Raw genomic sequence first — 13,251 nt, 5'->3', positions numbered from 1 at the left:
TTGCCAAATTAGCCCTTTTTTGCTAGCCACAAACATCATGACGACAACATCACCTGATTAAAGGCAATGTAGGGCCAAAAAAAAAATTTATGTTGTGCACGTTGAGGACAAAATCAAAGTATTAAACTCCCACAGGTGTAGGACAAGATGTAGCATTATTATTATTTTGTTGTTTCTCTCATGTATTAAGTATTTACTGCAAACGATATATATAGGCTACAGATAAAGATATGATATTCGGATCAGAATAATGATACAGTATATGCATTTCTGTTATGGATTAATTTTTTAAGCAGGGTTTTATTCAAATTGTCTAGTTTCAGACAGTTGATTTTGTCGACAAAAATGATTTTTTTTGGTGGTGCCTTGATGGCGTTGTAGTGGTAGATTTTACACTTGGTTGCATGCTGAAAATAGCCAACTACAACCTCACAATGCGTCGCGGGGGCTTGTGTTTTAGTTCTACTGGATCTCTTCTCCACTAGTCCCTCCCTAACATTTTAGTCGAGTTTTAATTTGTCGACGAAATTGTCAATATATTTAGTCATAGTTTTAGTCATCATAGCTTAGTTTTTTAGTTTTGATGTAGTTTTCGCCAGTGAAAAAAGGTAGTCATCCAAAGATTTTCAAATCCAGCGTGGTGCATCCGGCTTTGTCAAGCATCTACGGTACACAATCACAATCCCACCCTCCCCAGGCACCTCAGTGACATGCGGATGTGTGAAAATAGCCGTTCTACCACGAACGCTGGAGGTCGGCTATTTTCCGGTGCGTAATGCCTCACCAAACCAATTATAATCATAATGGATTTCTACACAGACAGGCGATTCTTTCAACATAAGTGTGCTGCTTTCAAGCTCTGGAGTCTTTGGAAAAAGGCAATTCTGTTGAACGCTGCCTTCAGGTATGGCATGGAAAAGGAGGGCATTAGCATTTCTTTCACCATTGTAAAAACTGCATTCATGGTCTTAGCAGGGGAGCCACTGTGCCAAAATGAGAGAAGACATGTGATGTCATGACATACTCCAAAGTTTAGTTTTTCCTATTAATTTGGTCAATAAGGTACACAGAATGAGAGGCCTGCTCTGCCGGAAACACTGCGAAAAAGTTTTCCCATTGACTTCACTATACTGAAAAAAAACACACACCAAAAAAAGTAGCATGTGAGGGGTCAAACTAAGGGTTCTTCATGATTCTGAATACATTGCAAGCATTTGTTTTGCATGAAAACCCTTCCTTGGGCTAGATTTCAGCCTATCAAACCTGTGAAAAGTGATGAGTCATCACTTTTCACCGTTATTTTGGTCCGTTTTCTAGCCCAAGGAATGTTTTTCATGCAAAACAAATGCTTGCAATGGATTCAGAATCATCAAGAACCCCTAGTTTGACCCCTCACATGCTACTTAAAGCATATTTCGTCGATGGAGTGAATATACAAATGGCCATAACTTTTTTTCGCAGAGTTTCCGGCAGAGCAGGCCTCTCATTCTGTGTACCTTAATGACCAAATGAATAGAAAAAACAAAAATAAAAAGTATGTCATGACGTCACAGGTAAAACCCTATTCTTTGAGCTTTTGGGCCTGTGGCTCCCCGGCTATCTGGAGAGAGGGCACTTTTTACAGACGGGTAAAGGGGCAGGAGCTCAAGCCCCCTTTGATGTTTATGTGTGCACGTGCCTGCATGCGTATTCCTACAGGTACAGCACCTGTCGGCGTGGAGGAGCAGGACGAAGGCCCTACGTCAGGGGTCTTCAACGTTTCAGGCCAAGGACCCCTTAGATGAAGCAGGGACCCCCACAACCTGTTCATAGATTCCATATAGTTTCATTGTTTGACAGCACAATCATCAGTGTATTTTGGATTCATGTCAATTTGTGTTTTCAGATATTTAACCACTTGAAATGTCAATACTTAATAAACTTGAAATTTCACTCTGTACTTAGTCTGCTCTTTTCCCCCTCTACACCAAAGCTCTTTGCCAAAAATAGCCGATCTACAAAGCCTGCGGCCCTGCGCTACGAGGCGGTGTGAGCTTGTAGATCTGCTATTTTTGGCGTCAGTAGGATAGAGACACACAGGCTCCTACAAATTCACAGCCCCTATTGTGACAGCGGCCCCACTTCGGTAAGGGAGAACGGTGTACTGCAGCTGTCAATGCAATCCTTATGAGAGGCATCGTAAAATACAGTAATTTCACTGGTTGGTTTTGAGGGTCGTGGGGGGTTTTCATTTGCAACACGGTCATCTATCATCATCTTGATTATTGACGCTCCATGTACGTATGTCGACATCTTGATCACGACGATGCCCTTTGAATCTACATGGTATATACACAATCGATCACACACTGGATATAAAAAGAACAGCCCTGATTTACTTGTTTATGGGAAGTATAGTGAAAGTGCTCTTACAGAGAAACACTTGGATAGGCATCCATGTGGAAACCCAAGAGGCACTCATGGGGAAAATGATTCCTGCAGATTTAAGCCTTTCACCACAGCCAGTGAACCAGGCACCCAAAATCTAAATTGCTGTTTATCCCTCCCAACATGCAGGCCTGGCACAACCAACCCAGCAAGCAAACAAATACATAGTCCACACATTTGTTTTTCATTTCAAACTCGGATGGCAAATTCCTGGAAGTGTTTATTTTCTTTTTTATTGTATTGTCTTTGCAACTATATGTAGATTGTGCCATCTGCATTTAGAAAGAGAATCAACATGTTTTTGGTACATTATGGAAATATTTTCACATAAAATAATGTTTCAATTGCTGCCTTCTGCCTATTTGTGTGTGAGACACCGGTATCATGGACGTCAAACCATGTGGACTGGAGTGTTCTGCTATCTGGCCCTTGAAGAATGGAGACTTACAATAAAGCACCAAAATCATGTGCAAACTAGAAACAGTGCTCTTCTGAGCACAGGTCTCCACCAGGTCAGGTAGGTCCTGGTGGCGCTAAATGTGTATAGGGTGCCATGTCTTCTTTGGCCTTTAACGGCAACTGCATGCATGATTTGAGGCATTTTGTTCCAAAAATTTGTTTGGCAAAAGTCGACCTGCTGGTGGCGCTATAACAGGCCAATGTGAAAAGAATGGTATTTGTTCCACGACCTAGTGGGAATGTGCGTGCATCTCTCTGTAATCACAAGCTGCGTTCATGATTTAAATCATTTTGTTCAAAATGGACCAATCCTGCAAACTTTGGAAGCCAGTTTTAGCCAATCAGGATGGAATATGGAAAATCGGACAGATCCATGTCGATCACATGCCTGTAGAGATACTGTCTACTGATTTGTGTGATTTTTGGACAAAATCTGTATAGGAGTACTGGCCAAAAGTTAGTTTTGCACAAATCAGCCTCCTGTTGTCGGGCAGAAACCTCTTATCTCCATATTCTAAAAGTAGCATATCTGCAAGCTCGAAAAAGGTTGAGCTTGTACATTTGCTACGCTTGCTATTTTTGGAGCTGTGTGCAGCTCCCTATACGTGGCTGTGTGGGTCTGTGTGTGTGTCTGTCTGTGTGTCTGTCTGTGTGTGTGTATGTAGCCTGACTTCGGCGCGTAACTAGTGCCGCACCATTTACGCCACTCGCGCAATATATACATCAAAATGTGCGGCTCGGCCGGGAATGGTGTTCTATTACCTTTCGTTCCGATCCGCTTTACCATGCCGACGTAATCGGCAAAAAAACGACGCTTAATTGTCCCCATTGACTTATAATGGGACAATGCAAGAAATCACTTTCAAGTATTTTTCTCTCGTAAACCATAGGAGCTACAGTTTCAAACCTCAGAGAGGAGATTCATAATGATTTTAAGAATGAATCGAAAAATAATTACATCACTCGGCCTCATGGTGGCGCTATAACGGCCCACTTTACGTTTTGCCCCGTAACTCTTGAACCGTAGATCGGAAAATTTAAATTCTTTTTTCCCTGGATTCCTTGGGTCAAGACGCATCTCCCCATATAGGCCACGCCCATTTGCGCCAGGATAGATTTTCCGCCATCTTGAATTTTCTCCAAAACACACTTTTTGCTCCTTTTCCTACATATTTTCTTCAAATGTCACAAAAATCGGTACACATGATCTACACACACACACACACACACACACACACACACACACACACACACACACACACACACACACACACACACACACAGCTCCACTTCACACGGGTGTGATTTTTTTTACTAGAATCCTGACATGAGGTTTCCACCCGACAGGGGCGGTATACTATAACAAGCTACTACAGTATGCATTTATATAAAGCAGTTGTTCATTATTGCATTATTATAACAATTACCATGGTCACTGTACTGAAATACCCCATTCTGATTGGCAGGGGGTTCAGTATCTGCAGTATAGTATTCTTTTTTTAATAATGACCTTTTTGCTTTCCTGTCAGGTGGTAGAAATGTATTGTTAGTATAATGCATTGGTGCTGCAGCTAATCAGTACTAGGCTGATTAGGAAGAACTGATGACTAGTACATCAAATCAGATTGAATGATTTACACTTCATCACGCAATGGTGTTGCTTGAAAAAAGCAAGCAAATACCTATAATGTAAAAAAGGAAAGAAAAATAAATCAGTGTCTAGACCAGATCTATGACAACGTCCTGTCCTGACCTTCCACTGGAACCTTGCACTCATAATCCTAAATCCAGATTTATTTTTATTTAAATGTTTTAATGATGACTTGCCCAAAATATGGATGCAAAACGCTGAAAATTACCGAGGCCCCCTTGCGGACCAAAGCATTGTTACAAATTATTGTGATGCTGTATTAACAAATTTGATGGGGACCTCCCTAGAACCCCACATGTACCCCTTTACCCCACTGTAAATATAAACCGTGAGGTAAAGGCCAGTGTGAAAGAAAATAGCCATGAGAACTGGTGATTTAGTAAATACTTACATATTCGTCACATTTTCAGTGTTGTTAAGTATGCTAGTGATTGAAAACTATCGGTGGGCATTGCATTCTCCAAACCTTTCTTTGGGGAAGGGCCCAGGTGACCTATTAGCCACGCTTCATCTGGAGATGTGCACATTCATGATGCAATTTAGGCATTTAGCAGACACGTATCCAGAGCTACTTAAAGTATCCATATGGATGTTTGCTTGGGTAGCGATAATTATGCAAAGCAATTTTGTGGGTCTGATTCAGTACACTGTCAAGCAGTCAAAATTGCAGACAAATGCAGTACTGCACCATGCAGCACCATTATATATTATGTGATTTTTCTATTAATCTAATCCGGTCAGAATCTCCAATTTGAACACATTTTGGGAACCAGGGAATAAAGGAGAGTAATAAATAAAGATGTGAAGAAACCTTTATACAATAGATATTTATAAGAAGGATTCACGTACTTTAGAAACAAAACATGTATAGATCAACACATATACAGATCATAGCAGTGGTGTAAAGCAACTAAGAACATACTGTATTGGAGGATTTCTAGTTTTCAATACTTTTACTTCTACTCCACTACATCTCAGAGGCAAATATTGTACTTAGCTACAATTATTTGAAACCTTTACTAGTTACTTCGTAGATTTGTATTATTATTAGAAAATAGGTCTATGCATTAACCGCATTAGCCTTACAGCATTTGCTTCCGATCTAGCCGACCTACAAGCTCACAACGCGTCACCATGCGACGTGTTGTGAGCTTGTAGCTCTGCTATTTTCAAAAGATTTGTATTCATATTGAACTTGTGAAATGGGACATTCTGCATGTGTACTTTGTACTTTTGGTACTTTAAGTACATTTTGATGCCAATGCTTTTGTACCTTTACTCGAATAAATATTAAATACCAGACTTTTACTTGTAACTGAGTATTTTTAGATTGTGGTATTGATACTCGTTTTTCCACCAATGGATCATAGAGCATCACAAAGTCTGATTCCTAGGTTTATAATGTGTGTCTGCAACAGTAACTGCTAATGTAATCCTGTGTACCTCTTGTTGTCTAACTTTCCTGGAAATCTAATTTTACATTCACTTCAATTTCCAGTCTCCGGGATTTGCGTAACATTTAACATCCTGACTGAGGCAGTGTTGTTCGACAAAAACAAAGACACGTCTGAAGAAAGATAATAGCTCTTAAGTGGCAGAACAGCAAGTTGGGGACAGATTCATAAATAACATTTCAACAAACCATAAAAATACTTTTTTTTTTACAATGTTGTGCAAGTTCTGAAATAAAATTAGTAAAGCAGTGGAATACCCATCAAAATGATATGACGCAGTGAGATAATCATTGTTAATTGAATTCAGAGGGTGAACAAATGGAACTAAACGAATGGACTCTTATTTGGTTCCATATATACAATCTCAGATTAAAACCAGGAATGCATCTGTCTCATTTTAGATTTTTGCATTGGCTATTCAAAAATAGCAGATATACAAGCTCACTGCGTGTCACATATGCTATTTTAGAAAAATGAACACTAAGGATTTCACAGCATAATATAATTTATATGCCTCAGCTTGATGTATTCCATCCAGCACAGTCCATATCCCCCCCCCCCCCCCGAAGGCACAGATATAGATCAAATAGATCCAGTAGATCAGAAGAAGTGCACCACCTGGAATCCTCTCAGACACCTGAAGGCCTGCGTGTCTATATTGCCCAGGTCTATCAGGTTGTGTTCCAGCTGAACCCTCACCAGCCCGCTGAGGCCCGACGCCGCCGCCGGACCCCAGCAGAAGGCGTCCCGAGGCACCGACTGGATCTTGTTGTGGGTGAGAGCGGCCGAGTAGAGCGCCCGTGGCAGCTGTCTGGGCACCTGGCGCAGGGCGTTGTGGCACAGGTCCAGCTGGTGCAGCACCGGCAGGGGCCTGAACGCCCCGGGCGCCACCCTGGAGATCTTGTTCCTGGCCAGGCCGAGGTGCTCCAAGTTTGGCATGGCGAGGAACGCGGATTGGCCGATGGAGGATATGAGGTTACCCTCCAGGTTTAAAGTCTTTATCGAGGAGGGGAGATGGCGCGGCACCTGTTTGAGGCGGTTCCCCTCCAGGTTGAGGCTCTCCAGGTGAGCCACATTGAGGAGGGACTCTCTGACCAGGCCCCTGTTTGTCAGCCTGTTGGCGCTCAGGTCCAGGACCAGCAGCTCGGCCGTTCCGTTGAAGGCCCCGGCGCGGAACCGCTGGATGCGGTTCCCTCGGAGGTACAGCTCCTTGATGGACACGGGGAGGCCCAGGGGAACCGCCGCCAGCTGGTTGCCGTCCAGGTTCAGCGTGCGGAGGTTGCCCAGGGGAGCAAGCACTCCGTCTGCAAGGGTCTCGGACTCGTTCCCCAAGCTGTTGTTGCTGAGGCTGAGGACCAAGAGGCCGGGGCAGCGGGCCCAGACCGCCTCTGACATCACCCTCACTCGGTTGTTGTCCAGACGCAGCTCCTCCAGGGAAGCTGGAAGATCGCCTGGCACGCTTTCCAAAAGGTTTCGGTCCAAGTAGAGGCGCCGCAGGGCGTGGATGCCTTCGAAAGCCCCCTCTATGGTAGCGTCTGTCAGCCGATTGTTGCTCAGCACCAAGAACTCCATGTCGAGGTACTCGTTGAGCAGGTCCAGCTGCACACCGTCGATGTGGTTGTTCATGAGCAGGATGTAGCGCGCGTTATAGGGAATACCATAAGGAACCTTTTCCACGCCTTTGTCTGAACACTGGACCACTCTGGAAGACAAAACAACATATTCAGACTGAGGTTACACCCCTAATCGGTGACATACAGATCAGTACAATACAGTATGTACCGGTATTCACTGCTGCCAAAGACCGCCAAAATGTATTTGTCTGTGGATCTCAATCTGAAACTATTTTGTGCCAGGGACACCCATACAAGATGTGTGTTGTTATTTTATTATATATCCAGTATATATTTTGTTTTAATAGCGGATCTGCAGCATTATGAGCTTGTAAATAAATGTACAGTATATACTGTAGGATGAAAATGGTTCAACTGATTTTTATGCTATAATAAATAATATAATAAACAATATATTTGCTCAGGATCTCCTGGAACCCCCTTAAGGACCCCACTTTTGAGAACCATTGGCTTAGAGGAGCACCAATGAATGTAAACTAACACAATAAACAATCCGTAAGCTTTGTGTCTGTTGTCTCCCTCTCCCGGTGGTGAGAGGTAATTGCAACAAGGCCCCCAAAACTACAATAAAGATACCAATCCAGTGTACCTCAAATAACTTTATTGACATTGTCAACCAGCTGTGTTCTAAATGTCAAAATGGAAGTTCATGATGATCCCCTCAAACCACTGTAGATGTTCTAGATACAGTATATTGTATTAGTAATATACGATACGGATTGGTTAAAAATATGTCCCAGATTATAACGGTAATTTAAACACATGTACTGTATATTTAACGGATGTATATTTTGATCAATACTGCCATCATTAAATCAGTTGGATACAAGCCAGCGGGTTGATAAGTGCGTCTTACCTCCCATAACAAGCACACTCAGCAGGGCAGTAGTTGTCTTTGAAGAAAGGGAAATCTGTAGGTGCTGGTGTGGGTGCTTGCTTTTTCTTAGAGGGCTTTTTAGTCTTATTTCCTTTTTTTCCTTTCTTCACCTTGGGTTTGTCTTTCTTTTTGCCCTTCTTGTTCTTGTTGCTTTTTTGAGCTTTTCTGACTTTCGCCGCCTTTGACTGGGTCGGCAGGGGTTTGGCTATAGACGTCGTTGTTTGTGGCTTCGGCGGAGATGTTTTGTTGAGGTTCAAGTTGGGTTCGGTCTCGTTTTCTGTCGCTTTGGCCTGCACAGGTTTGCCTGTAGGCTCCAATGTTTTCAACTGAGGCGTGGGCTTGATGGAGTTCGACTCTTTCGACTTGGCGGTAGGGTCAGGCTGCCGTGGGTTTGCTGCTTTGGCTCTGAATTTGTTCTCTTTTGGCGGGACAACAGCGTTGGTTTTCTTTGTTTTCGGTTGCTTGGCACTGGAGATCGATATGCCTTTAATTGTGTATGTGGTTTCTAACTCGTTCAGCGCAGATTTGGTAAGTTTGTGTTTTGTGACCGTGGTGTCTTCTGCCTTTTTACTGCTGATTGACACCAGAGCTGTCGGGCCAACTTTGACCTCAGACACCTCAGAAACTAAACCGTTACGTTCGCTGTCCGTCATCTTGTGCACTTCCGTGAGGTCATCCTCAACCAGGGAGACGAGTTCATCCTCTGCATTTCCAGCATTTAGTACCAGTGCCTGATTGGTGGTCGCAGGAGTAGGCAGAGTTACAGAGGGGAGGGGGGGCTGGTGGGTGTCATCAGGGGAGGGGGTGGGGGATGGAAGGATGATATCATGACCGACTGGGAGAGGGGAATTGGGAGGCGAAAGAGTGACATTGCTAGCAACGATGTGACTCTGTTCTTTGTATTTAGCCTGATCTGCATTTCGGCGTTCCTCGGATACCCCCTGTCCTTCTGTGTTCTCTTCCTCATGACCTGTAGAGTCTTTATTTTCTTTACTTTCCTCTGCATTCTCTTGCTTTTCTGCGAATCTCTTCTGTCCGTTCTCATGGGTATCATCTCTGTTCTCCTCGTGAGGTACAACCCCTGCCACCAACTCGCCCTCTCGTTCCTCCTTTTCCGCCCCTTGCTCCTTCACTCTCTCTCTCTCCTCCTTTTCAGCGCCCACCTCCAGAGGTAACGCCTCCTCTTCTTCTCTCCTTCTCTCCTTCTCTATTTCTTTGCCTTCAGGGTTGGTGGTGGCTGCCCGGAGCTCTGCGTTCTCTTCGGCTCCTTGCAGCGTTGTGTGGGCTCTCCACGCTGACCTGGGGTCAGTTTCGCTCTCCAGCCCTGTGATGCTCACTTCTACCATACAGAAAGAGCAAACATTGACATAGTTCAGTCAGAGCATTTTTGAAATGCTGCCTGAAGTTTTCCATAATATTACATACATGTATACATAGGCCTACATACATACAGTACATACATACAGGAACATTTACAGTTACGTATTTTATTTTATATTTTAGCATTCTTAAAATAATCATGAGATGATCTGCATGTGTTCATGAGCATGTTTAAAAAAAACATCTTATCATTGAGCTTCATGTATTGCCCATTCATTCATTGTTAAAATGTTACATTACTTACTGGGTTGCAGTACATAGGAACATCCATTCACTGCCAAGAGCAGGAGCAGGAGAGTGCATGCCTCCATTTTATCTTAGAATAAGAACGAACAGAAAAGAAAATGCCATTAACTTAACTGGGACTAATCCGTTATTATTAGCCTTCAATTTAACTCCTTTGTTGTCACTGCAAGTGCAACAAAATGTGTTTTTTTCCATAAGTGTCAAAGAAAATATGTTTGTTAAGGAAAATCAACAAGCAATAACAATCAATTTATCTACATTCGTTTGTCTGTCTGGTCATGCATGGTTTGGGAATTTTCATCACGGCACAATAAAGCCATTGTTCAGCCATTAAAGATTTATGAGCCTTAGCTTACCTGCTGTGTGCACAGTGCCTTTTTAAATGTCAAAGTCCCGGCATCAGTCACTGCCGTCCAGCCAAGCCTCTCCATAGAATGACTTGAGTTTGAAAAGTTGCTGAGGCAGCAAGCAAGTCCCACAGGAGTGGGGAACCCCTTGAACACACACACACACACACACACACACACACACACACACACACACACACACACACACACACACACACACACACACACACACACACACACACACACACACACACACAGGGCGGCAGTAGGTCACTTTAATGTCCTATTTGAGGGGGGAGGCCTCCTTGCGTTGGGGGGAGAGGGGGGGGGGGGGGGGGGGATTCACACAGAGCCTCTGGGGCCGCTAGACGAGGCATATAGGGTAATGACTCCTTAAAGACCTCCATATCTGCCGGGGAATTGTCGCACCTACCCTCTACGTCACTGGAATCTGCCACATCAATAGCGGGGAAAAGAAGGCCAACCGCAGGGAACTGGTCGGGTCAGAGGTGAGCGTGGTGGGTTTTTTAGAGTGGTGGTCACTGTTTGGCCTGTATAGCTCCACGGAGACATTAGCATCCCAGTGGGTTACACGAGGGTGACAAGTATTTCCTGGAAACTGCTTTGACCTGCTTTGACCCCCTGACATATGACAATACACTACTGTGGCTCTGGAAGTATGTGTGTCAGTTTTAGCAGTGGTAGAAGCAGTAGTCTTTCTATTATTTTTTTTTGTAAAAGTAGCAATACCACAATGTAGAAATAAAGTACTCACGTTTTACCTTAGTGAAAGTTTCAATAATACAGTGTATCTGTTAGGGCACGGTCACACCGCACGTATATGAGGGCGGATTCTGCAAATGCATTCTGCATTCTTCATAGCCGCTCACAATGCATTGCATCGACGCATTGTGAGCTTGTAGATCGTCTATTTTCAAATGGCCAAAATGTATAGGGCTAAAGTGCTAATGCTGTATGTTTTGTAACAATAATCAAATCTACAAAGTAACTGGTCTCTAAAGCTTTCTAATAATTGTTGTGGAGTAAAAGTACATAAGTTGCCTCTGAGATGTATCTGTGTGTGAAGTAGAAGTAAAAGTACTGAAAATTGGAAATACTCCAGTACAGTAAAAGTACTGTACCTCAAACTGTACAAAATACTGTACTATACTTGAGAAACTTAGTTCCATTACACCACTGGAAATACAAATATAAGTACAAATCCTGTATTCCTGAGTTCATGAGTAAAAGTACAAATGTATGGGTATTAAAATATACTAAAAGTACCACAAAATAAATTGACAAAATCTTGTAGACCTTTGCATGTGTTGTAGGCCTACACTGTAGATAAATTGTAGATAGGATATTCTTTTTAATGGGGCTTAATTTGTTAATGTATATTTTGTAATAATAATCTAAATCTACAAAGTGTCAAATAATTGTAGTGGAGTAAAAAGTTAAATACTTGCCTCTGAGATAGTGGAGTAGAAGTTTGAATGAAAACAATGGAAATTCAAATAAAGTACCTAAAATACAAAAAAAGTACCTATGATTTTGTAAATAGGAGGGAAAAAAGGTTTGAAAGTTAAAGCTCTATAATTCCAACTCCGATTAAATATGAACTAGAAGCTTGGCCGCCCGAACCGGCCAACTCTGGAACAATGTAAATAGGGAATGAATGCCCCGCCCTTTAATGCAAACCCCATTATACCTGTTGTCATAGGATCTCTTTATGGAGATCTCTGTAGGAGTAGGACCCGTTTTGACCATCTGTTTGCCTGTGTCCATTTATGCCCATACAGTATATGGAGTTATCTGTCTGTCTGCTTCCATTTTATGCCCATATATGGAGATCTCTGTAGGACCTGTATTGACCATCTGTTTGCCTGTGTCCATTTATGCTCATATATGGAGATATCTGTATCTGTCTGTCTGCATCCATTTTATGCCCATATATGGATATCTCTGTATCTGTTTTGTCTGTGTCCCTTTATGCCCATTATGGAGATCTCTGTATCTGTCTGTGCCTCCAACTGTGTTGCAGACACAGTGCCGGTTCCCCCTTTAATGCAAACCCCATTATACCTGTTGTCACAGGACCCGTTTTGACCATCTGTTTGCCTGTGTCCATTTATGCCCATATATGGAGATATCTGTATATGCTTGTCTGCGTCCATTGTATGCCCATATATGCATGTTTGGGCTCTCACAGCATATCTCCATATACAGTACATGGATCTCCATATGGGTACCAGGGGTCATCATGGGACTTCATTCCCTTTATGAAGTCCTGTTAGATATGGGCTTAATATCGATGACATCAGGGAACTCCATATTTGGGCATAAATCAAATAAAAATCGCAGCAATATGTATTGGGAGTTCCAGTCCCTGCTTCTTCTCTCTCTCGGCCAAGGGGTCCATGGTCTGAAAAATGTTGGAACCTCTGCTAGAGCGTTTAACTGTGCCATCTCTCAAGCTCTTAAGTAAACCAAAAAGAAATGTTTAAATCTAGCCTTGTAAACCGCCCTCTCAGAAGTTGGTCGTTTACTAAGCTATAGTTCAAATCAACAACCTGACACACAACGAACCACACAACGATAATTCATATTGACTTCATTTTTATAGTGTTCCAGTTCCAATTTCTAATTTATTTGTTTCATCACTTCTAATTTCACATGTTTATTCTGTCTCCTGTATGCTTACTTTCTCCTGATTGGATAAAATTGGTATCCAACACAGTATTTTCTGTTTACTAAAGAACTGGAGAGACGGGGA

Source organism: Nannobrachium achirus, assembly GCF_963921795.1.
Source record: "Nannobrachium achirus genome assembly, chromosome: 23".
Classification (NCBI taxonomy): domain Eukaryota; kingdom Metazoa; phylum Chordata; class Actinopteri; order Myctophiformes; family Myctophidae; genus Nannobrachium; species Nannobrachium achirus.
The sequence above is the reverse complement of the archived record's forward strand: the minus strand, read 5'-3'. Positions refer to the sequence as shown.